Source organism: Panthera tigris, chromosome C1 (assembly GCF_018350195.1).
Source record: "Panthera tigris isolate Pti1 chromosome C1, P.tigris_Pti1_mat1.1, whole genome shotgun sequence".
NCBI lineage: Eukaryota > Metazoa > Chordata > Mammalia > Carnivora > Felidae > Panthera > Panthera tigris.
In genome coordinates this window covers 146324837-146351047 of record NC_056667.1, presented here as the reverse complement: position 1 = coordinate 146351047, position 26211 = coordinate 146324837, and the positions used below count along the sequence as shown (strand labels likewise).

The 26211-nt window shown below is 41.4% G+C and overlaps 1 long non-coding RNA gene across 2 annotated transcripts; it reads right to left on the bottom strand.

The window, feature by feature from the left end:
- Positions 1-2667: 2667 nt before the first annotated feature.
- LOC102955500 lies at positions 2668-21153 on the bottom strand. Of its 2 annotated transcripts, XR_006220727.1 has the most exons (4): positions 20924-21153; positions 13427-13509; positions 3905-4036; positions 2668-2992 (listed from the first exon to the last, which is right to left on the bottom strand). It is a non-coding gene; the product is annotated as an uncharacterized LOC102955500 (long non-coding RNA). The 2 variants fall into 2 exon arrangements; XR_006220726.1 differs by lacking the exons at positions 2668-2992; positions 3905-4036 and adding an exon at positions 10934-11159.
- Between the last annotated feature and the right edge of the window lie 5058 nt (positions 21154-26211).

Sequence of the window (26211 nt, the reverse complement as noted above, 5' to 3'; positions counted from 1 at the left end):
TTTTCTTATCTTCTTTATCCCTCATTCCTGAGTGTATCGAATATATGTTGTTCCAATCTATTCTCCATAGACTTACAGATCCACAAAAATATGTAGTGTAGTGTCTGCTTTTAAAATATATATAAATGGATCATACTGCATGTCTAACTCTGCAATTTGCTTTTTTTATTCAGCATTATGTTTCTGAGACCCATCCATGTTGATATATATAGAGAGAGCTAGTTCATCTGTTTAAACTGCTCCATGGTATACTATCATATGGATATACTATAGCTTATCTATATATTTCCCCCTGATAGAATCTATGTATAGATAGATATCTATGTATTTCTCCCTGTTGTTAATTCTTTCCTATTACAAAAAACGCTTCAATGAGTAATCTTGTATATGTCCCTCAATGCATTGGGCAAGAGTCTCTCTAAGATTTACCTAGAAGGAGAATGGTGGGGCTTTAGGCTTCATGCATTTTCAGTTTTAGTAAATCCTGCCAAATTACAGAGTAGTTTTGCTAATTTACACTCCCATCAACAGTATAGGAGAGTTCTTGGGATAGATACTATTATTATCTCCATTTTGCAGATGAGGAAACACACAAAATGTCCAAAGTTAAACACTATCTATCTGAACCACATCTATCTAACTCCAGGTCTACACAACACAATGTCACTACACAACATGCACTAATTAACACCTGGAAATACATTCAGCTGCAAGTGACAGAATCCCCTACCTGTGGCTTAAGTAGCATGGGTATTTATCATCTCACTTAACAAAAACAGTAGAAGGAGGTAGTTCCAGAGCAGCTAAGCAGCCCAGCTATGTCATCGACAACATGGACACTTTTTGTTTTTAATTTCGCTATCCTCTACTGTTGAGTTATCACCCCCATTTCATTTTCTCTCAGCCTTAGGATGCCTGACATTGCTCTGACACCATGTCTAAGTTCATAACAGTAAAGGGGGGTTGGGGATGCGCAGTGGCACCATGCATGAAGTTCTTCTTGTTCTTTTTTTATAATAAAGAAAAATGCCTTCCATGAATTCCCCACTCACTACATCCTTTGCCATTTTTTCTCATTGGTCAGAGCCCACAACTGGTACAATCTTCGGGCAGAGTGGCATGAGATTATGTCTGGTTTAGATCAACCACAACTCAGCCACAGGGACTACAGAGAGGATTTATCTTTTTAATACCAAGCCATCTCCATGTCTCAAATCTGTTCTGTCAGCAAAGAAGAAAGACATTGGCTGTTGGATAGCAACTTGGTTTTCTTTCATCTTTGACATTTTCTTCTCAATTTTTTTTACTGGCTTCTCCTCCTCACTCAGTTGTTAAATACTTGCTTCACCTTGGGACTCTTCTCTTCCCAAAATAGTTAAGAGAGGACTAACAGATGGCCAGCAGGTCAAAATTGAGTTTGTGACCCCTGCTGTATACCCTCTCCCTATGCTGACAGCATCCATTTTCATGGTTTCATATGCCATCTACTTATTGATAACTCCTAAATTTGTATCCCCAGTTTCTTCTTCTTTCTTGAGCTTCATATTCATATGTAACATAGCCTCTTTAGAGATTCCTCAGACATATCAAACTCAACATGTCCAAAACTGAGCTTTTCACCTGCCACCCAGACTTGCTCTTTCTTTTCTGGTACAGTCCATCTCCAAGAATACAATTCCCTTCCACTAGAGTCACCCAAGTCAGAGACCTGTTTCACTTCCCACACAATAGCTCTCAAGTTTGTTTGCTTTTCTTCACCTGTACTGCAAACACCTTAATCTAAAACTGCTAGTAGAGAGGCGCCTGGGTGGCTCAGTTTGTTGAGCATCTGGCTCTTGGTACAGGCTCAAGTCATGATCTTACTGGCATGAGAAGAGCCCCACATCCAGCTCTGCACTGAGCACGGAGCCTGCTTGGTATTCTCTCTCTCTCTCTCTCTCTCTCTGCCCCTCCTCCACTCTTGAGAGCTCTATACCTCTCTCAAAATAAATAAATAAACTTTAAAATAATAAAACTGCTAGTAGAAACTTTGTGGTATATCTCCAGACCAGCACCTGTGCACCTGGGTTATAAATGCAAATCTTAGTCCCCACCCCAGATCACTCCTGGATCAGAATCTGCATTGTAACAGGATTCCCAGGCAATTAATTAAAATTTGAGAACTTTTCATGTTGACTTTTGCTATAGCTTATTAACTGGTTTCCCTGGATCAGTGTCTTGCCCCTAAAACTCTTTCTTGACACTACAAACCTCATAAGTCACTTCCCTTATTAAATCCTGTAACTAACCCCCCCCCAAGATCCCCCTCCTCACTGTTGCCTTGGAGACAGAAGGCAAAAGCCTACAGAATAGACACCTTATAGAAGTTCCCCTCCTGACCAATCTCCAGCTGCATTCTGGCTTGCCCTCTGGGCTCTAGCCACATTAGTCTTCCAATTTCTGTGCCCAGCCATCTTTTTCCCAAGTCAGGGACTTTTTGCCTGGGATACCCAGCATGATCACAACTTTCTCTGGCACATAGCTAACTCCCACTCACTTCCTCAAAGAAGTCCCCCTCTCTTACAGGCCTTGTGAGGTCAGCCACTCTCATGTTAACCTCTCTTTTTGCACACTGTGCTCCTTCAGATATTTATCACAGTTGTAGTTAAAAAAAAAATGGTGTGCATGTTTTATTGTTTAATGTCAGGCTTTCCGCATTGAATGGAAGCTCTAAGACAACTGCATCAGCTCTAGTGTTGTTACATCCTTCTGGCACCTAGAACAGTGCTTGACACATGTTCCGTACTCAATGAGTAGTTGTTGACTCAATGAATATGAATGAATAACAGTCCCCAGGGAGTTGTCCTGGCCCGCGGTGGCCCTGCTTTCTTAGTTCAACTGGAATTAAGAATCTGCAAAAGACTGAGGAGGGCCAAGGAAGCATAATTTGACCACCAGCAAGCTAACTGGGGATGAAAACGTCCAATTCTGACAGATGTACCCCGTGCACGTGCTGAAAGAAAAACAGAAGCAGCCGCCTGAGAGTGATGGTAAACATTTTGTTCCCCAGCCAGTGCCCTCCTCAATACACTCCCAAACTGACCTTTAGAAGGACTTTTGTATAGTGGGAGGTCTCTTTTAACCTCCAATGAATAAGAGTGTGAAGTGGTGTTTGCTTTTTTCCCTTTGTTCTCTGGCTGAGAAAAGTCTGGAGGCGGTAGAGTGAGGCTTAGCAATACAATTGCCTTCCCTTTCAAATGCTAAAGAGGGTTTTTGCTACTGGTTTAGTATAATCTGAGAGTTGTAGAGGTCTGGAAGGGATCCACTCCCCTTCCTTTTGGCATCTCATTTCCTGCAGGCTAGGGGCAACTTGGCAATTAATAGAAAAACCAAGGCTGCAAAAATATAGTCAACATTGTCCTCCAAGTGTCTCTGCATGGTGAACAGCAGAGAGCTAGATGCTTCTCTCAGGAGAAGTACAGGATGTATAAATTCCCACAGTTCTGAGATGGGCCAGAGATTGTGCGGTTTGTGGCTTTCTCTTCAACTGGGAGGGAGCTGGAATCAGAGGGCGACTCGTTCAAGATAGCTGTTAGCACAGCCTTTTGACTCCCCTCCCTACAGCATGGATCTGTGTTTTGAGGGACCATAATGTTTAAACAGTTTGGAGGGCTCTTTTAAAGAAAGAGAACATAAAACTATGAATAAAAACAGATTCAGGGCTTTGGAAAGAACTGAGGGTCTTCATTGGCTTAATGATACATCCATCTCTGACCCCGTGAGTGTACAGGAAAAGCTGAGGCTTTGAAAGTCTTGGGCAAGTTATTCACTCCCTAGAGCCTTAAGTGGGTAACCAAAAAAACAAGACCCTCTAGTCCTCCTTCTTAGAAATGGTTTAAGGAGAAGATGCATGAAACAAAAGTACCTGTTATTTGATAGGACGTGCTCAATAAAAATGTCATTTTGGAGACCTCCTCTTTAGGGACTTATAGATCCATTCGAGTCACCTTCTTTCCTTAGGTTTACTGGAGTTTTTGCAGGTGTTGCTATAATCCATCTGGAATAGATATGATTACTTGGAGACTTAATCAAAGTTCCCATACTGGTAGCTGAAATCAACACATTTTTTTGGACATTCCAAGGATCCCTAATAAATTTAATTTGTATTACTTTTTAAAAAGCTAGTCCATGGCTATTTCGTTTGGTTTTCGGTTTAATGTGATGTGTTGTTTAACGTGTGTGTGTGTGTGTGTGTGTGTGTGCACATGCCCAGGCTGAGAATCATATTGTTTACTATCCCTAACACTGATCATACTTTACCAGTTCTTTCTACGTGTATAATCCTAAAGGCATCTGAGTCTATAATAAATCAGGATCAGCAGTAAACCTGTGGAGGAATGGAACAGGAAGAAGGAAAATAAAAAGGCGATGAGGTGAAATCATAGCTAGCAAGTAGGTCAATAGTATTGGGGTTAGTGGGGGAGCCTCTGGCCTTGTACTTCCTTCTTCAACTCCCAGCTCTGCCACTTACCAGTTTTCACCTATAGCTACATTCATTTGAACCTTTTAAATCTCACTTTGCTCATCTATAAAACTGGGATATTTATAGGAGTTTCCTAAGAGGTTTGCTATGAGGATTAAAATGAGAAAATCCTCTCAATGTGCTAAGAACGGTAACTGGAACAGGGCAAACCCTCCATAAATGTTAGTTATTAAGAGCAATTCCTGCGTAGCCTGCAGTGAGCATTACGTATGTCATGTCTTGTTCACAATACTGGGGGATTAAATGCCCCTCCCCAAATGGGGAACTATCGGAATTTAGACAAGAGTCCAGTTTTAATGAGTCTCTGTTTAGTGTTCTTCACCAAATCAAAGATCCATGGATTTGTAAGATGAATGCCTATTTCTAAGTAGTAAGATGTGGGGAAAAGTGTTTCTCAGAAATGAAATATAGTAGCGCTTTTTCCTCTGTATTACCTCTTGCATCTCTTCTACCAATTTCCCTTCACTAGAACTGTTAAAAGATAAACATAGGCATATGTAAAAATTTTAAGAGTTTATTTGGGCAAAAATAAACTCAAATCAAGCAGCATCCAAACTAGCAGACCGAATAGGGCTCCACGGAGCTGTACAAAATGGTAGAATTTTAATGATCTCATGGTTCATGAGTTCGAGCCTTGCATTGGGCTCTGAGCTGATAGTGCAGACCTGCTTGGGATTCTCTCTCTCTCTCTCTCTCTCAAAATAAAAATAAACTTAAAAAATGATAGACTTTGATAGGCAGAAGGGAGCAGCTCTTTTTTTACTAGGCAAAAAAGTGGGTTGGTTATTGCAAGGTTACTTTCCTTTAAGGGATGGGGCTCTATCAGGCAGAATACCCTAACTGGTGCTCATCAGGCGATTCCTGATTGAATGATTTAAGAATCCATTTCTGGGAGAGCAGAAACTATGGTTAAGTCTCAGATTGGTGTTGTGAAGTTTAGCATAAGTGACTCTTCCTTGGGCCCACTGTGTTGTTTTGTCTTATTTTGTTTTGTTTTGTTTTACCAGCATATTGTTCAGTAGTGAATGTGCCCATTGCCAGAAATATTTATGTATAAAGTTAGGTTATATATAGAAACATCAGTGTGGAGTCCTGTAGAATTTTCATCATACCCTCCATTGTCATCACTTCAAGATGTAATCCAGATACTTGGTAGATTAAGTTTGGAAGGCCACTCTTTTCCTATCTAAAGAAAGCTAGTAGGCAACTACATGGTGATGTTCAAAATTATATCCTAATTCAGGTTTTGATCTGATGTACACTGTAGAACACTTTAGCTGAGGCTGAGAAGACTCAGATGTGGAAATCCCACTGTGGGGAACAGTGTGATGTAGTAAAGAAACATGTTTTTTGGTATGGAGGACTCAAGTCACAACTTCTTCAGCACAAGTAGCCTTGAGACTTTGCGTGAATAATATTGCCTATAAAATGGCACCAATAATCCTACCCTGCCCATTTCTACCATCAGAGTAAGGGTCAGAATGTAACAAATGTGAAATGTGATACGTGTGGGTGTCCTGTAGAAATGTAACCTTTTTAAATGTAATTTTTAATTGCTATAGGTTGTTATTTTTAGAGGAAATGAGATGGTGGAAGTTGGACAAGTCATATGTAGAAAAAAATATATATATAATTATGTATGTATTCTGAAAAGTTTATGAGGGTATAGGCCAACTTGCTTACATGATGAGGCTTTCATATTTACTTCTTTATTTATGGATTGTTTGGATTCATTTTACAACAAGCATGTATTTTTATAATATTTTTATTTCAATAAATTCCTCTAAAAACAACAAAGAAGCCCTGTGCTAAAAAGAAGTTCTTTCAAAAGCTGTATTTTGGTCAAATTGAATCCATTTTAACACATTTTATTCCAGTCCCCCACCCCAGTATGTTATTAGATGATGTGAAAACAGCTCCTACTAACACACTTCTCTTTAAATTCTACGGCCTGGGGCGCCTGGGTGGCTTGGTCGGTTAAGCGTCCGACTTTGGCTCAGGTCATGATCTCACGGTCCGTGAGTTCGAGCCCCGCGTCGGGCTCTGTGCTGACAGCTCAGAGCCTGGAGCCTGTTTCAGATTCTGTGTCTCCCTCTCACTGACCCTCCCCTGTTCATGCTCTGTCTCTCTCTGTCTCAAAAATAAATAAACGTTAAAAAAAAAATTAAAAAAAAAATTCTACGGCCTGATATTTGGTTGTTGGTTTTGGTTAGATACCCTCACATAAGAATAGAATACCTCTTTTGGAAGAAAAATGATGAATTTTCACAATTTCTAATCAAAAGGGACCCAATTGAGCAGAGGATTGGCAGTTTCCTCAAATCACAAGTATGATGTCTCAGAAATTGTTAGTTTCCATAACACGTTAAAGACAAAAAAGTTACTTTTTTAGAAAACTAAAATGTGTAATTTTACCTCAGTGGCCAGTCTTTGTCTGGCTCTTTTGCTACTCAGAATTCCTCCTCTCATCTTAGAAACTAGTAACATGTTTTATGTGTGTGTGTGTGTGTGTGTGTGTTTTAATGAAGCTTAATTTGTAATAGCCAAAAACTGGAAACAATTAACATGTCCATCAATAGGTGAATGGATTAACATAAATGTATTGTCACACAAATGGAATACAACTCCACCATAAAAATGGGTGAACTATTTACAAACACTATGGCATGCATAAATCTTAAAATAATATGCTGAGTGAGAGAAGTCGGATGAAAACAAGAGTACATACGTACCATATGATTCCATTTATATAAAATTCTAGAAATGCAAGCTAATCTACAATAACTAAAGCAGATTCAGTGGTCACCTGGAACCAAGTGGAGGGTGAAGAGGGATGAGAGGGAGGGAACCACAAAGGGCATGAATAAATTTTTGAGGGTGACAGCCACATTTCTTCTTTTTCTTTTTTTCCCTCATAACTATGCTCTTTATAGATAAGCTTACAATTGGTGGCAAATTTTTATAGAGTGGCAAGCTTTCACTATATATTGTCTATATTTAAAGCTTGTTTATCTTTCTGAAGAGAGAAGTTCTAAGACTAATAGGTACTGGAGCTAACAAATTTAAGAAATTAGATAAACTGCTAGTTTATTAAATTTGTTTAACCTGATAGTTATAGCTTGTTAAGTTAAAGTTATATATTTTGTTTGAGAGTGATTGGTAGTGATAAAAGTTATCGAAAACAATGACTCATGTGATATTTGGGCTTTAAAATGATACCATACTCCAAAAAGTATCAACTTTCATCTTTTAGGAATTGGTCAAATGTAAGTACATGTTTTTCATTATATGTTTGTCTCTCTGGTTTATTTCTCACAATAGTTTTTGAAAACAATCACCATAACAGGGTTTATTTCACAGAGGGACTTATGCAGTGAAACATAGCCAACAAGCACTACTCATACATATAAGACAACTCAGTTACCAGTGCCTGTTCACATACCTTTTCTCTGTCATCCCATCTGAATGCCACACTCTCCAGCCTCAAGAAAACTGTCATTTTCATAACCAATTCCCAGATTACCAGGTCTGTCAAACTTCAGCACTCCTACCCCATCCATCACTCCCCATCCCCACCATATATACACACACTTCATTATAAATTCTTACATGCATCAAGCAACCTTAAGGAATTTAAAATCCATCATTCTAATATCAAATAGCTCTTTAAAAACTATGGTAAGCATAGAGCAACACAGAGGGCTTGTTGTAATGCAGATTTTCATGCCTACTCAGACCTTTTAATTTTATAGTTCTGGGTAAGGAATCAGCATTTTTATCTTGAATCTTTGACATTTTAATTATTACAGGTCATGGTGTGGACCTCCTTGGGTTTATCTTGTTTGGAGCTCTCTGTGCTTCCTGAACCTGGATGTCTACTTCCGTCCCCAGATTATGGAAGTTTTCAAGTATTATTTCTTCAAATAATTTTTCTGTCCCCTTACCCTCTTCTCCTTTTGGGATCCCCTACAATGCAAGTGTTTGTTCACTGCTGTTGTCTAAGACATCCCTTAACCTATCCTTACTTTTTTTTTTTTTTTAATTCTTTTTCTTTTTGCTCTTCAGCCTGGGTGCTTTCCATTACCCTATCTTCCAGATTGCTGGTCTGTTCTTCTGCATCCTCTAATCTGCTATTGATTACCTCTAATGTATTTTTTTCATTTCAGTTATTGTATCCTTCAACTCTAATTGGTTCTTTCTTGTATTTTCTCTTTGTTGAAGTTCTCACTGACTTCACCCACTTTTCTCTCTAGTCTGAAGAGCACCTTCATGACCATTACTTTGAACTCTTTATCAGGTAGATTGCTTATCACTGTTTCATTTAGTTCTTTTTCTGAGCTTTTGTCTTGTTCTTTTATTTGGAGCATATTCCTCTGTCTCCTCATCTTGCTTGACTTTCTGTGTTTGTTTCTATGAATGGGACAGCTACTGGTCCTAAACTTGAAGAAATGATTCTGTGTATGGTTGTACCCTATGTAAACTGTGTATGCCTGGTGACTTTGTCTGGCTGCCTGGAGCTGTGGCTGGCATGGGCAGGGGGTCCTGGGACACTCTGTGCTGGGGCTGCCCTGGTGGGATGGCTGGTGCTGAAGTGGGCACAGGCCAGGGATGTCTGTATTGAGGGCACCCTGGGATGACAGCTGACGCTGAAGTGGATGCAAGCTCAGGTATTTCAGGGTGCTCCATGCAGGGGAGACCTGGCAGGGCAGCTGAAGCTGAGACATGTGTAAGCCAGATGCTCCATGCAGGGGCACCTTAGTGGAAAGAGTCTGGAGCTAAGGTGGGCTGTGGACCAGGGATCCTGAAGCACTCTGTGCAGGGGGTGCTGTGGCAAGACAGATAGAGTTGAGGCAGGTGCGGGCCATGGGGTCCTGAGATGCTCTGTTCTGCGGGTGCTCTAGCCAGTCATCTGGAGCTGAAGTGGTGTCGGCCTGAAGTGTTCGGGGTATTTTGCATGCATGTCATCTTGGTGAGATGGCTAGAGCTATAGTGAGAGCTGACCAGGGGTTTCCCAGTAAGCTGGGGCTGCCTTGGTGGGACAGCTGGGACTGATGTGAGCTAGGGACCTGGGTCCCACTGAGATGGTAGACTGGCTATGATATCCAGAATCCTGTTCCCATCTCAAAGTGGAAGGGGAATGTAAACCATGCCACCTGCAAGCCTGTCTGACCCAGAGAGAGTTCCAACAGCTCCCTTACCATTTGGCAGGGCTCTAATGTTAGTTCTTCTGTGTTCTAGTTGTTCTTTTAGACTACACCTTTTTTTTTTCCTGTGCCGTAGGGCATTTGGGGTTGGTGTGGGCTAGGGGCCTGGGGCCCTGCTGAGGTGGCAGGCCAGCTATGGTGCCTGGTACTCTGCTCCTGTCTGCACAATCAAGGTAGAGGGCAAATGTAAACTCTGGCACTCATCAGTTCCTCTGACCTGGAAAGAGTTCCAGCAACTCTCCTGCTGTTTGGCAGGTTTCTAGAGATGGCTCCTCTATATTCTAGTTGCCCTTTTAAACCATGGCTTTTTTTTCTGTGCCCCAGCGCAGATGAATCTGTTGATGGTCCCTGTACGTCCCTTCTTTACTATAGTTCACCATGTGGGCAGACGGGGTTTCCCTTTGTTACCCTGCTTCCATCTCTCTTGCCATTCTCTATTTGGTCTGTTTTTGTTTTTGTTTTTGTTTGTTTGTTTTTCTTTGTCTATTTTTTTCTTCAGGAGGAATTGCTTTATAAATAGGTGTAGACTTGGTGTGTCCACCGAGGAAGTGAGTTCAGGGTCTTCCTATGTTGACATTTTGGACTGGAACTCTGATAACATGTTTATAGTCTAACCTCAGGCCAACCTTTTCCCTAACAGAATCTTCTATCCCTTTATTCCCCACACATCTGGTATCATCTCTTTGCGTGTAAATTCCAAATATTTTTCTCTAGCTTCAACCACTCTTTTCATTTCTGAAAGTCTTTTTAATTATCAACTCAATTTGGGTTCATTGCTGATCTCTCAACTCAAACATACTCAAAGCCAAATTAATCTTTTTCTTTTGTTCTTTCCCTTCCCCTCCTTTCCCTTCTCTTCCCTTCCCTCCCCTCCCCTCCCCTCCCCTCTTCTTTCTTTCTTTCTTTCTTTCTTTCTTTCTTTCTTTCTTCCCTTTTGTCAAGGGAGACATGATAATTCTCTCCAGCTAACTGGGCCTGGCCAAGACTATCATTTTATCTTGAACTTCTCCCTTCTCTGTGTCCATCTTCCCCACAATCCTTTGCTTAGACTTTTATTACCTACTTTGCTTCTTCCCCACATCTACTTCCACCTCCCTGGTTCAGGCTCTTGCTTTCAAAGAAAACAACATGAGTGAAGAGAACAAGCAATGAGAAGCCCTCATAATGGGGCTAGCACAGGACTCAGAAATTGAAAGATTTTCCTTGAGTAGAGAACTTTATTCCAAAGTAATGGAACATCATCAATAAAGGCAACCCAGGCATACAAATGCCTGACATCATTAAATAAAGGCAGGGAAGCTTGTGGGGCTTTTTCAGGTTGGGTATGTATAGACATACTCAATGATTAGACTGGACAAGTATGTTCATTCCGGAAGACTTTGAATTTCATTCAGTAGCCAGTGGAAAAATACAGACTCACGTGGCATGAAAACCTGTTATAAAATTGTGTGATAGTTAAGAGAACATACCATGCAAGCATTAACTATGGCACTAGGAATTGATATACAACATATTTTGCTCCTAGAATTGATTGTTTTAGTGGCTAGTTGCTTGTGGGAGTGGAAAGGATGGGAGAGGAAGGTGCCAGAGATGACTCTGAGTTTGGTAGCCTGGGTGTTTATAAAAGCATGATTAACTTGAGGAAAAACACAAATTGAGTTTCGTGTTTGTGAATGACAGTGGAGTTCAGTCTTAGGCATGCAGAGTGTGATGTGTCAGTGGGATATACAGGTGGAGGTTTCCAGGACATACTATTACCTCTGTGAGGATGATCTAGAAAATCTATTCCTAGCTCACCATTGGATATATGGTTTTTATGTATATATTCCATCAACACAAAGACAACCTGTCTGGCCCTAAACCCATCATGACTGCCTTACCTCAAACATCTTGACCTTCCCACTGTCCCGGTTGGTTAATGACATTTTTATTTCCAAACCCCTTGTCTACTATCTATGGGTTGTTTTCAATTCCTCTCTTTCCTTTGATGCTCATATTTACTTAGGCATCAAATCTTATTGATTTTTCTTTTACAGTGTCTCTCACGTCTGCATATCTTCTGCCTCCTTTAACTTTACTGCCTAATCCTGGTCATTTTTTATAGCTTAATAACCACCTTCTAACAAGACTCTTCCTCCAGTCGGTCTGCTAAGAACCCATTCCGTCTACCACAATAAGATCACTCTTGCTAAAACATAAGTTGATCTTGTCACTCCCTTTCTCACAAACTTTCATTGACTTTCTGTCACCAATAAGAGGAAGTTAAAATTCCTTAATATTATAAAATTCATAATATACCTACTCTAGCATTCTCTCCAGCCAAACTGATCTATTCTGCATCTGACAACCTACTTTTCTCTCTCCCAGCCTTGCTTCATTGCCTGAAATGTTATTGGAAGTTTGTGAAGGGTGAAAGATGTTTATAGAAATATTTTGAGATGGAAGAAGAAAAGATCTTAGTATCCTGGCAAAGTCTCAAATGGGACGCTACTGAATATACCTAGCTCACCTGCCATGCTAGTGGGCTCCAATCACAGACCTAACATCTAGAGAAGGGAAGAAAAAGAAGAGGAAATGAGGGAAAGAAGGGGAGATAAAAGAAAGAGATGCATAGGAGTTAGCCAGGAATGACACAAATATCAGAGCTAAATAACAGTCTTTATAAACCTAAGAGTGATTATTCTCTTGTCTTTAAGCTTCTCAAGGGCAGAAACCAGATCTTGACTCTCTCTGTCTCCCAGCACCCAGCACAAAGGCTGGCATATAGATACTGCTCAGTAAGCATTTCTGAAATGAATTGTCAGCAATTGACTGGTCTTCAACTAAAAGATCTCAGTTCCCTCACTATTCCCTCGGGTTGTATTTTGTAATTGTAAAAATTTCCTTTACTTTTTGTATGCCTTTTCCAATAAGTCCAGAACAATATTGAGGGAAAAAAAACACAGGACTCAAAAGAGTGTTTCAAATATGGTATATAATGGGGAAATTGATTTACTCCAACAAAGTCTTATTTTTTCAGTACATTTCCAGAATCAGACTTGACTTTTCTGTCTCACTTCCAGCTTATGAGCAACTTTAACCATTAACTCTTTCCAGCAACAATTATTCATTGTTAGTCACTGCCCTTGCTATGCTGGTATAATGTTTTCCCTCTTAATAAATGTATTACTCTGTGCTAGTTGCTAATGAAGTTCATTCTTTTTGCCTCCACCTCTTCTCCATCTTGCCAGACCATTTGGAATTCTAATCCTGTCCTGGATGCTAGCCCTCCTAACTGACGATGGGTGTCATCTGCTAACAGCATGTATCATCTGTCAGCTTTAGGAGCTTATTTTCTGTTCTATCCATGTAAATCATTGATGAAATATTAAAGAATCAGTCCCAGAATGAATGCTGTGGGACATGATTTCTAATATCTCTGATTTTGACATCAATGCCATTGATAATGAACTTGTTGTAAGACTGCCTACCATACAGTCAACATTTCTCCAGTGTATTCATTGAATGCATTCTTGGAGAAGACAATCAAAAGTCTTTCTGGGGCCAAATAGCTATGGAAAAGTTTAGGGAGAAACTTAACATGCTGACTGCCTGCTTTTCTGCTAGGCATTTTATGTGTGTTAATTTAATCAATCCTTCCACAACTCTCTAAGGCAGTATAGTATAGTGGTTAACACCATGGTTCCTAAGGTTAGACTACCTGAGGTTGAATTTTTCCTCCATCACTTAGAGCTGTCTGATCTTGGCAAGATATAGAAATTCTCTGTGCTTTAGTTTTATCATCTGAAAAATAAGGAAAATAGAATTCACCTCAGGGGACTTTATTGAGGATTCCATTGCATGTAAAGCACTTAACCAGTGTCTGGCACGTAGTGAATCTTAAACGAATCTTAGTTATTATTATTATCCCACATTAAAGTTGAGGAAATTAAGGCTGGTATGTAATGGAACCAAAATTTGAGACCCAGCAGCGTCTGATTCCAATTCATAAGCTCTTTCTACTCTCCTGTATAGACTTTTAAAATTATATCCCAAATATTTTCAAAAGAGACTTCAGATGAAAATGGCCATGGCAGTCAGAAATATATTTGATTATACCCAAACTTTATGATTTAAGCCAATATATTTGGGGGGGGGAGGGCGTTTATATTTGACTAAAATCTTTTTTAAAGACAAGTTACTTTATGAGAAAAACAATCAACGTAAACTTAAAATACAAATCATAGAATCTTAGGTTTGAAAAACTGTAGGGATCATCTAGTTGAAGCTACTAGTGAATAAGAGATTTTGGAGGTTTTTTTTCTTTTTACTCCCCCCACCCCCCCTCCCACTTACATAAGTGGTAAGTGCTCAACATACAAGACTTGGATAACCCTGAGAAGCTCTGAAGAGGAAAATCACCCATAATTCAAACATTAATGGCAATCATTATTAATGTTTTCATGTATGGACTTTTTAGTGTTATTCTTCCACACACAAATATTTTTTTGACAAAATGGCATCACAATATATATGCTATTATAGCCTGTTTTTTTTTTCACTTAGTAACAGATTATGAGCATTTCCCATGTCATCATTTGATTGATGTTTAACATCTGTAAAATCTGTAAAAAATAAATAAATCATATGAGAGTACCATAATAATCTAATCCCCTACTGTTGGACATTTAGGTTGATTCTATTTTCTTTCCCACTATTATAAATAAAACTGTCATGAAGAGCCTTGTATTATGTTGTTGCATAATTCTCTCATTATGTACAAATCCTTTTTATCCTTAGCAGATGGTTAGCCAGCCTCTGTTTGATCACTTCCAGTAACAGGGAGCTCACTTCTTTGCCAGACAGCTCATTCCATTTATGGACAACTCTAATTGTTAGAAAGTTCTTTATTTTTAACCAAAATCTGTTCCCTTTAACTTACACTCATTGATTCTAGTTTTGTGGTTTGGAATTACCCAAAGCAATCTTTCCTTTTTGTACTTGGCAGCCCATCAAATACTTGAAAGAGGCCGTAGTGAAACTCCCCAAGTATTCTCTTCCTGAAGATAATTATCCATGCTCATGAATCTTATGATAAAAAAGGATGAGGAATTGGTAGCAGTAGGGGGTTCCTCATGAAAGATATACATTTGGTAACATAATATTTCCCTTTCTGCTTTGGCCTACTGGAAGCTCAGAGCCTCATTGGTTGCCCCATCTTTCTAACAGTATAACCCTATACCTGCATATCTTTGTGTTATCTTTGCCCTTGGGTCCAATAGCCTATATTTTCTTGGCTATTACTTTCCCTTAAAAAAATTTACTGAAGATGACTCTATAAGTTCTGTACCTCCATGGTGCAAGGTATATTGTAATGACAAAAGTTTCTCTATTTCTTTTGGCAATTCTTTGTAGGAAACTAGTTGATATTTTTGTCCCCTCTCATCATTTAGGATACACGCATGTCTTCTACTCCCCAAAGCTACCAGAACAATGGGATAGTTTCAATTCCCTGCCCCTTCTCTCTGTTGGAGAAGCTTAATGTAATGTGAGAATAGAAAGCCATCTCAATCCTCCTGAATCATTAGTTCCTATAAAATTGTCAATATCTCTTCTGTCATCCAGCAGCACCATTTTCTGTTCTTCAAAGAAATTAGAGAGCATACCTTTCCAGCCCCCAGATCCATGATGAACATGCGTGTGCCACTGTAGGATGGGTAGCCCTCCCCACAACGCCTCTGAGAGGATGGTAGTGTTATCCTCATTTACCCTAAGAGAACAGGGGCCCGACAGGCGAGGTTTGAACCCACGCCCCTCTGACTCTGAATCTGAGAGCCCATCCCGCTCCCTAAAGGGCGCGGGCTTCAGATGAGCTCTGGACTGACTCAGGCCACAAGGATTCCACTGCCATTGGGCGAGAGGCAGGCGACTCTGCATGTTCCTCCTTTCATTCAGGAATCCAGCTCTGATTATCCTCTTCCCACTGAGAGAAGTGTGGTGGCTGCCAGTTGCATATGGCTTGACGAAGATAGGAGAGGACATAAAGGCGGCCCCCCTCCTCTCTGTGCTCCTGGATGAGAATCAAGCAGATTGTTTCCTATTTGGAGGAAGTCGATGTGAGAAACCTAAGGCAGCAGGCAAACCCCAAATGGGTGAGAATAAAAAATACTCCCCCGACCCCCTTGTGAGGTTCTGCCTGGAGGAGCCAGGTGTGAAGGCACCAGGGCTGTCTGTGGGCCAGAGAGCTAGAATATTTCTGCCCCAGGAGCTTCCTTCCTGCATATCCCCTCCTGACGAGAGGCCGCGATTGCCTTCGGCCTCCCTGGAAGACCTCTTCTGCTGGCAGGCTGGCCTGTGTAACAGCTCTGAGTTGAAACCCTCTTAAAAATAGCTCTGTTCCCTTCTGGGTTGAGCAACTCACACTTGAAAAGCTCTTTATTCTTTATAATGAATAGAGAGCAGGGACTTTTCATTGAAAAAGAAGAGCGATAATGCAAAATAAAGGCAGACTGAGGGTAGTTGTTCTTTTGAAGCAGCGGACAGGGAGGGCTTCGGCACTCACAGCTTTTACAGGTAGCAACCCTTTCCTCGGATTATTCCTGGAATAGAGGCATGGAGAGGCTTTTGAGCGGCTCTTGCTGTCAAAAGCATGTGTGTGGCGGGCAGTATTTCAGGTGATAGCGCGGGCTAGAGACGGGGGCAGAGCAGCCTCAAGTTGAAATTTTGATCTCATTAATTGACTGAAGAAGCAAAAAGCCTCCCCCCTCGGCCCCCAAAAGAAAGCATAACTCTTTGCCCTCCAGACCTCTGAGGCTCACGCCTGTACCCTGGAAGGACCAAGAAAGGCTGGAAATTAAAGCGGGAGGCCAGAAAGCTGGTGCCTACCTTGGCAGGAAGAATCACAGTTAGGTGTGCTGTGGAGAGTCTTGTCTGTTAGGGAGGCCGGACTCTACCATTTGCGTCTCTTCCAGAAAGAAAGAGGAGTTCAGATGGAGAAATGAGATAAAACTCTTGGCCTGCAACGTCAAATCTTCTTTTAAAGTAGCGTGTCTCCTTTACATCAAGTTCAGTGCAACTCTTAGGATCCCAGTGAACCAGCAAACAGCTCTATCTCAGCTGTTACTTGGGTATCCTGCTCTATACCAGATATAAGCCTCTGAGAGGTATGTGTTGCATGGGAGCAAGGGGTTAGACATCTGAATTAGGCAGGGCAATTAAAGCTAGTTATTGTGTAAGAAAAAAAAACAACTCCAGATCACAGTCTCTTAGGATAAGAGGTTTGTCCCTTACTCGCATGAAGTCCAACATGGATATTCCTGGTCAGGTAGCCATGCTGGGCAGCTCTTGTCAAGTGGTAACTCAGGGAATCTTTCCATCATGGGATCTTCCAATCATCCTCTGGGCTTTGCAATCCTTTGCTTCCTGCCACTCAGACCAGAAAGTGATTTAAGGTGGTAATGGGGAGATCATGGAGACATCCTTAAGGGGCAGGCCTAAATGTGGTGTACATTACTTCAGCCAGACTCAGGCACTTGGCTCTAATTAAATGGAAGGGGACTAGCAGATAAGAAGAATTGACTTGTGTATCCAGGAAGGATGGGTGAAGTAGATATTGATGGAATTTAGCATTCTTCTCCAAAATATCTAATCTTCAGGCCACATGATTTCTTGTTATTTTCTCTGTTCACCCCACGTGGTCCATACAAGCCAGGTGCTCTCTGTGGCTGCAGAATACAGTGAGGCTAGAAGCCATGTCCTCTTGTGGTCTTGCCACTTCTCTTGGTAAAAGGCATCATGGGCCCATCAAATCCTAACCCTTTCCTGCCTGGGCAAAATCTCTTTCTCTCTCTTCTCTGATCTTCTCTAGAACTCTTAGCATAAACTTTTCAACAAGCTCAGCTTTTCCCAGAAGATAAGAAACAAAGTTATTCTGATATAGCTTCAGGTTCAGCCAACCGGTAGGCCAACCACCTTCTTGAAATGAAGGGAGAAGGAAAATACAGAGAACACATTACAAATCAACATTTCAAGAAACCATCATGCCATCAAAGTGCTTGAGTTCACTGGCATTCGTGAGACATTTGACTCAAGACATGTTTAAGCTTTTAAATTCAGGACTGCCATCTTTTCTTTAGACCTTTTTGATTTCCATCATAGCAATAAGAAATCACGTTTTCCCCCAGCATCTTTTTCATAAAGACAGAGCGGTTGTAATCACCATGATGAGATAAAGAGTACACACAGAACACATGGTTGAGATGGGGACATTGGGCAGGTGACTAGGCTGTCACCAGCTAGGCGAACTGATGCCACCTACCACTTATGAGAGTGGGCCAGACCAGATGCTCAGCAAAGTAACAAATGATTACCGACCATGGATCTCTGAATCTCTCAGGCAGTTGACAGCTTGGAGTGACAATTGCTATGGTTTGTTTTAATTTTCTCAAGAGACAAGATTTGGTAGGAATTCATCTGTTTGGTTTTTTTGAATTCACGTCTCTGGACCTTGGGAATTACATTCCAAGGGACTGAAGGAAATGCAAGTCCCATTTGACAGCCACAGAAATCTTAGAGGAATTGTGGTTCATGGGAGTGGCTTTAAAAGACAAGATAAAGAGTAGTCTGATTATCAGAACGGAGAAAAAGTGAGAATCATGGAAAATACCAATGTATAACTTGAAGGCTAATTCTTTTTAATACTCATCTAGGTTTTGCTAAACAGCAGATAACTCGTAAGTTTTTATAAGAACACAATAATTGCTATGGACTGAGTGTTTGTCTACTCTCCCAGATTCATATGTTGAAACCCTAATCCCCAATGTGATAGGATTAAGATACAGGGCCTTTGGGTGGTAATTAGGTCCTGAGGATACAGCCATCATGATGGAATTAGTGCCCTTAGAAGAGACACCAGAGAGCTTTCTGTCTCTTCCCTCCCTCTCTTTCTCCACCCCCTCCTCTGCCAACCCCAACTGTTTGAGGACATGAGATGGCCAACCAAAAAGTGAACTCTCACCAGAACCCTGACCACGCTGGCACCATGACCTTGGACTTTCCAGCCTCCAGAAGTGTAAGAAAATAAATTTCTGTTGTTCAAGCCTACCGGTCTAGGGTAATTTGTTATAGCAGCCTGAACGAAGATAACAATCATTTCAAACTATGATGTGTTTGCTCGGAATAAGTCGTACCTAATTCATTACTTTTCACTTTTTAGTTGGACTATCATGTTGTCCGATTAGGGGAATATCATAGATCTGTCTTTAATCCTGATTATGTTGAAAGTCTTGAATAGTAATATATTTTGATACATTTAAAGCTGTTGAACAATCAATTGTAGGCTGAACAATGAGAAAAAGCCTGAGCTTTGTTTGGGGTACCTGGCTGTAGGTAGAGCATGCAACTGTTGATCTCAGGGTTGTGAGTTTGAGCCCCACATTGGGTGTAGAGATAATTTAAAAAGTAAAAAAAAAGAATCTTTGGAAACAGGCAGTTAATAACAAATTGTTCTTATGTGCCTAGATTCTGAAGCAATGGATAAATAAATGTAGGTGTCAACCTAATAAAGAAAAAAAAACAAACAAAAACCCAGTCCTTGTTTTTGGTTAAACTGATGGAAGAACCTGACTGGGTATATGCCCACAATCTCTCCCCTAACAGTTCCTGATATTTCAACGCTATCCAGTCATGGCATAGCTGGGCCACAACAGGTCACCCCTGAGCAGACAGCTCAGTGTTTGGTGGAGAAGAGTTTCCTAGAGCAGAGGCAACTCCGAAGAACTCAGAGAGGATGCACTCGGGCTATTTTCAGTGTTTCTCCAAAAGTCACTAATCACCAAACATGGGCAGAAGTAGAGGGAGTAGACTAGAAGTGGCAGAAGTTATAAACCTGACATTTCTAGAAAGGCAGGAATTCTTATTTTACCAGCCAAGTCAGGAATGCATGGAGAGGACTAGAGTGACTACTCCTAGCAAACAATGAGAGAACCTAGAGTGAGTCTTCTCTTACTGCCACTGTTTCAGTCAATATTTTGCTATTTGATTCATATGAAAATACAGAAGGAATGTATATCTTTGTTGAAGCTGATGCCAAAATAGGGAGAATAGCTGACATGACAAATGATAACATTGCTATTAAACATTATCTTGGGGGCATCTGGGTGGCTTCATCAGTTGACTCTCCAACTCTCGATTTCGGCTCAGGTCCTGAATCCTGGGTCGTGAGATCAAGCCCCACATCAGGCTCCGTGCTGAACGTGGAGCTGCTTGGGATTCTCTTTCTTTCCCTCTCTCTCTCTATCTCTTTTTCCCTCTGCCTCTCTCTCTCTCTCTCTCTCTCAATAAATAAATAAATAAATAAAATAAATAAATCCTTAAAAAAAAATAATCTCAACTGAGCTGGAATCCACCAGGCTGGAATCTCCTAGATATAACTGGCTAGCAATAAATATCAAGGCCTTTATTTAGGTAAAAATGTTAAAAAGAAAATTCCATACACAATGCAACTGCTCAGACACAGGGTAGAGACAGACAGCTTTGACATTAGTTTATGTAAAAAATGTTCTAGGGGTTTTAGTTTATCTGAACTTACTGTGACAACTATTATGTGTCTGCTGAAAATGTTAATGCAGTCTCCATCTGCATTTGCTCAATAAATGATTGCTTACAGTGTATTCCGTAGAAGACACTGTGATGAGTTCTGGGAGCTGCCAGTAGCACAGTGTCTGGAGCAATCTGTCCAGTGAAGGGCACATACTTTAAGAGCAGCATTAATAAGTTAAAATAGAGCACTGGTGGGTGAAGATTTAGTCCTACATCTTTAGGTTTTCATGAGGCAACTTTTACTAACCCGTGGGAACAACATTTGAGTATTTTATTGGTAAGAATTATTTTACCTGGACATGACAGAAACGCTGATAGACCTAGCTTAAATAACAATAAGGAAATTTAGTTTCTTTTATAATTAAAACAACAACAACAGGCGTGCTTTGGTGGCTCAGCCAGTTAAGTGTCTGACCTTGGCTCAGGTCATGATCTCGCGGTTCGCGAGTTCCAGCCCCACGTCGGTCTCTGTGCTGACAGCTCAGCACCTGGAGCCCTTTTCAGATTCTATGTCTCCCTCTCTCTCTGCCCCTCCCCAGCTCATACTCTGTCTGTCTCTCTCTCAAAAAAAAAAATTAAAAAACAACAACAAAAACAAATGAACAAAGATAGAGCAAACCTGTTATAATTAGAGCTGGAAATCTATTTCTCTGCTCTTCTTTGCCTCTTCTCAGCCTCTAGGGGAAGGCTTTTTTCTTCAGACTGACTCTTCTGCAGTTAGAAGATGGCTACTCTCAGTCCTTGAACAAAATGCTTCCTCATTAGAAAATCTTTTTTCCAACTGTTCAAGCAAACGTCTTATTCAGTCTAATTAGGCTAGTTTGTATCATGTGCCCATCCCTGGTCCAATTGCAGGATCTAGAATAATGCTGTGCATTCTATAGCATTCTATAATAATGCTGTGCTGAAAGCTGAATTCTAGAACCAATCACTTGCAAGGGGATTAGAGGTACTACGATTGGCTTGAGTTGAGAATAGGGTCACCTTCCAACATTTGGGCAACGTGGAAGAGGGGTCTTCTATAACTAACATTGGGGATGTGTTTGAAAGAGACAAAATAGTGGGAGTGGGTGGCAAGTTGGCCACCAGAGGAGAAGGGCTGTCTTCTTAGATGGGTGAGTTTGAGGGAAGAGAATCTAGGTGTTTTTCCTTTCTCTTTCAGGAAAACCTGTCTACTAGTGGTGAAGCCTTTATATGGTAATAGCAGTGACTCTTACCCTCAAAACCTTGCACATTGGTGTAGATTCAAGCATCCTGCTTCTCTGTATCTGACTATGTCAGATAAGTTCAACTAGGTGGGGGTTATGAGGAAGGCTGATTGCAGTGAAGGTCCAAGTTGTACTTTCCATATATGTTTGCTGGAAATAGAGCTGACCTTTTGATCTTAATCTGCTGGATTCTAGTGTCTAGTTCTAATTAATGTATAATAATGGGAGACATGATTATCATCCCCAAAAACCTTAGCAAGTATGCCCCCAGCAGCAACCCAGAATCTAGTGGATTCTGAGAATTCTGTCACACAAGGGATATATAGATAGAGTTCAATATTGAGATATTCAGCTGCTATCAGTTATCTAGAGATGTCTAGATATATCAGATATTTAGAAAGTTCAAAGGGTGTGAATTTTCACAGGAATAGCTGTGGAAAAGGCTGCTCTGCTGGTAATGAGAACCCTGTCATTGGAAGTATTCACACGTAGACTGGATGACCATCTTCCAAGTATGCTTTAAAATAGAATTCCTGAACACAGTTGTTTCTACAGTATAATGCAACTTTTAGTTCTATGTACTCCTATTTTGTAGGTATCTTAGACCTGTAGTTTTCAAAGTGTGATCTCTGGGGCACCATCAGGATCACCTGGGAAGTTGTTACAAATGCAAATTATCAGGTCCCACCCTGGAATTCCTGTTATCTATTGAATGTGCCCCCTGCCCCTTAAAAAGATATGTTGAAGCCTTCAGCCCTAGTACACCAGAATATGAAACAGGGTCATTACAGATGCAATTAGCTAAGTTAAGATGAAGTCATACTGGAGCAGGGTGGGCCCTTAATGCAATATGACTGGTGTCCTTTTAAGAAGAGAGACATACCCAGAGACACAGACGTAAGAGGTGAATGCTGTGTGATGATGGAATCAGAGATCAGAGCTACATACCTTCAAGCCAAGAATCACCAGAGATTGCCAGCAAACCCCCAGAAGCTAGGAAGAGGCAAGGAAGGACTCTTCCCTGCCTAAGGAAGGCTTCAGAGGGACCACGGCCTTGCCAACACCTTGATTTCAAACTTCTAGCCTCCAGAATTGAGAGACAGCATAGATTTCTTTTGTTTTCAACCACCCAGCTTGTGGTAATTTGTTATGGCAGCACTGGGAAACTAGAATATACCTACTAAATCAGAAACTCTCAGATCGATGCCCAGCAATGTGTGTTTAATAATTCCTCCAGATGATTCTGATGCATGCTAAACTCTGAGAACCACCAATTTCTATTTTGGATCTAGACCGATGCCTCTTACTCGGACATGCGTATGAATGAATTAGGGATTTTGTTAAAATGCAGAGTCTCATGAAGTGGACCTGGGGTAGGGCCCGAGATCCTGCATTTCCAGTAAGCTCCCATGTGATGCCATACTGCTGGCTCAAGGATCAGACTTCGAGTAGCCACGCCTAGACCAGAACTGCCCAATAGAACTTTGTATGGAAATAGAAACATTCATATCTGTGTTGGCCAGCAGGTCACTAGCCACGTATAGTTGTCAGTCAAAGTGACTATTCTGACAACTGATTTTTTTTTAGTTTTATTTAATTTTAATGCACCTGAATTTATATAACCCCACGTGTTAGAGACAGTGCAGGTCATTGTATCCTTATTCCTAGACTTAAATGGCATGTTTTAGACAAAGCTTGCAGGGCTTCAACTTCTGTTCATCCAAATCATCCATAATTTAGTAGTTAGGACTAGTGGTGCCGTGCCCTATGGAAGACTATGTGTGCTCAACTGTGTACTAGGAGCCCCCGGAGAACATAAAGTAGATTAGAGGGTCTTTGCCCTTAAGGAACTTCCTGTTTGTAACCAACTCTCATTGTATTTCTACCAGTTTCTGCCAAGCCTGAAAGTGTTAGTTCAGTGTTAAAGGGGGAGGGGGGGGGGGTGGAATTAAGAAATAATTAGAAGAGATGATGCTTGGCAGGGGCTTTTTTATCTCAAGGCTACCAGATTTTGTTCATGGAATTTGAGAACATGAGTGATTTGCATATGTTGCATAAATTTGCATCTTGTATTCAAGAGCCTTGACTCCAAGTCTATGAAGTACAATTTAATTAATTAGTGGAACCTACTAGCGTTGTATTCAGAACAGGATTCAGGGCATAACACACATGGAATAACTAGCTGTTGACAACAATTCAGGAGATTCCAGACCAGGTTAGGAGACCAAAAAAAAAAAAAAAAAAAAGGGGGGGGGGAGTGGAAGAGGGTCACAGCTGAAGGGAAGGAAGAGGTACCAGGAGCTTTGTTATCGCTGACCCCTGCCTTCTCTGCACCTCAAGCCTTTGTGTAAGCTATGGTTTACTTTTCATAAACTGCACAGCGTCAGCTGAAGTTCCGCGAATGCATGGAATTATGCCTTTTGTCCCAGCGAGTGTCTGTTTCCTCCTCTTTGGTATACCCCACCTCTCTTGCCTTGCTTCTTGGCCTACAACTGAATTCTGCATGGGTGTCAACAGATCATTTTAAGGAGAAAAGAGTGGATGGTAGGCCTACAGCAAAAGAGAGGATGCTAGGCTCCGGGGGTAGAAAGTTAAATAACACAGGGTCTCTGCCGTGAAGGAGCGCAACATCGCAGCGGGGGGGGGGGGGGGGGGGGGGGGGGGGGATGGACGCACGAGCAGTAACTACCATACTGTGTGTTAAGGAAAATGGCGCAGCTGCGTTTTAGCAGGAGGAGGGCCCACAGGAGACACAGCCAGACTCCTCTCCTGTGGAGGGGTGGGAGGAGAGTCTTCACACAGGAGGAGCTTCACGACAGAGAAGGACTGTGGGCGGGGTGGTGGGTTCCAGGCCCAGAGAACAGCATGGTGTGTTTAGCAAACTCTAAGCATCACTAAATGTGAAGGGGGGGAGGGAGGTCAGGGAGAGGTACGAAGGCCAGACCAGCCTATAAATGCGTCATTCACTCGCTTTCAGAGGCAGGGGGTTGTAACTAAAATAGAGCACTTTAGGAGCGCCTGGGTGGCTCAGTCGGTTAAGCGTGCGACTATGGCTCAGGTCATGATCTCACAGTCCGTGAGTTCGAGCCCCGCGTCAGGCTCTGTGCTGACAGCTCAGAGCCTGGAACTTGTTTCGGATTCTGTGTCTCCCTCTCTCTCTGCCCCTCCCCTGTTCATGCTCTCTGTCTCTCTCTGTCTCAAAAATAAATAAACATTAAAAAAATAAATAAATAAAATAAAATAGAGCACTTTAGCCCACCTCACGGAGGAATGAAAACATGCCAGAAATCCAAACAGAAAGGCTAAAAGGTCTTTCCCCGAGGAACGATGTCATCCTCTCCTAGCATCTCCTGACCTACGTTTGCTGTAAATCTGCCTTAACATTTCCTGCATATGCCTTTTTCTAGGAGATTCTGAGGGCCTTTATGACCCGAGTTGACTAGGAACAAGCACCTATACAAAATAAGCTGTGTTTGAGGCACAGAACCAAATACACTCTCCTGTGTGCTGGGCGGCCGCGGGGGTTGGTTTAGACAGAGTGGATGCCAAACATGGCACTTAAGTAGATGTTCACGAAAACCACCCAAAGATTTCCCTCGATTATCTCACCTCTTCACTGTGATGGCATTTATTCCCTCTTTCTCTTGGAACCTCAGAATAAACATGGCCCCTGGGCGCAGCCCCAGAGATACTACAGATTCATTTGGACCCTGCCGTGGCCAAATCTGAGAGCCACAGATTTCCCATCACTGCCAAACTAGCAGGATGGCTCAAGGAGGGGGACTAAGTCTGGTGCCTCCCCTGTCTCACCCATGTAAAGCTGCTGTATGAGAAGACTGGCTTCCACATCTCGTTGATTTACGAATTGTTTGCGAAAACACAAAGTATAGAATATAAATTAATTAACTCATGTACGTGCTCCTCAGTTTAAAAAATAAAACATTTCGGGCACCTGGGTGGCTCAGTCGATTAAGCATCCGATTTCGGCTCAGGTCATGATCTCGTGGTCTGTGAGTTTGAGCCCCGCGTCGGGCTCTGTGCTGACAGCTCAGAGCCTGGAACCTGTTTCGGATTCTGTGTCTCCCTCTCTCTGTACATCCCCTGCTTGCACTCTCTTTCCCTCTCTCTCTCTCTCTCTCTCAAAAATAAATAAACATTAAAAAGAAAAAGAAAAAAGAAAACATTTCAAGATCAGTTGAAGCCTTGTGTATCACTCTCTTCTCACATTCTGACCCTTCTTCTCAAGAAGTAGTCACTATCCTGAATGTGGTGTTTATCATACCAAATACTGTCTTTGTATGATTACTCTGGTGTATCGTGTTTTAAATATTTTAAGATTTATAAAAATGTTATTCAACGGCATCCTGGTAAATGCTTAACAACTGGATCTCCAGGGAGGGAAAAAACTTGAAAATAGAAGACCTGATTTAAAGCATCTGCCAGTTTCTGTGGTGTAAACATTCCCACCACAGCTGATTTCAAGCTACCACCTGATGTCAGTGAACCCGGAGCTGGGAAGGAATGAGCCCAGAAGACATGAACTAGCTCCCGGACTCCACTGATACGTCACACTGCTCTACATGTCCGGTAACTTGATTTTTTTCCCCCTCGTCATTATTATATTTGAGATTTACTCACGTTGATGCATGTATTTCTAGGATCTTTTACTTCTAGTGCCATATAAGGCTGGGGAGTGCGT